General features: G+C 38.4%; 1 protein-coding gene across 1 annotated transcript in view; it reads left to right on the forward strand.

The window, feature by feature from the left end:
* The window catches only part of LOC119585565, a 72,332-nt gene that overhangs the window by 63,737 nt on the left and 8,316 nt on the right, over positions 1-279 (forward strand). The gene's annotated exons all lie outside the window — the stretch shown is intronic.

Below are 279 nucleotides of genomic sequence, written 5' to 3' on the forward strand. Positions count from 1 at the left end.
TACATATGAAAATATTATATGAACATGTATATTCATGCACAGTTACCTGCACTTATACCTCGTACATTCGTTTTCGTTGGATAGCAGAAGCACCACTTGTTTACATTCTCGTACTGCGCACGCTGGAGCATGAGATTGCTTGAATGTAAGATTCAGACCGAATCAATGAAACACTACCCTGAAAATAAAAGCTAAAATAAAATAATTGCTGACTGCCTTAAGTCATCGAAAAGGCTGTGATAAATAAAAGAGAGGGAGGGATGAAGAGCGGGAGGACTA

This window comes from Penaeus monodon, chromosome 20, assembly GCF_015228065.2.
Source record: "Penaeus monodon isolate SGIC_2016 chromosome 20, NSTDA_Pmon_1, whole genome shotgun sequence".
Classification (NCBI taxonomy): domain Eukaryota; kingdom Metazoa; phylum Arthropoda; class Malacostraca; order Decapoda; family Penaeidae; genus Penaeus; species Penaeus monodon.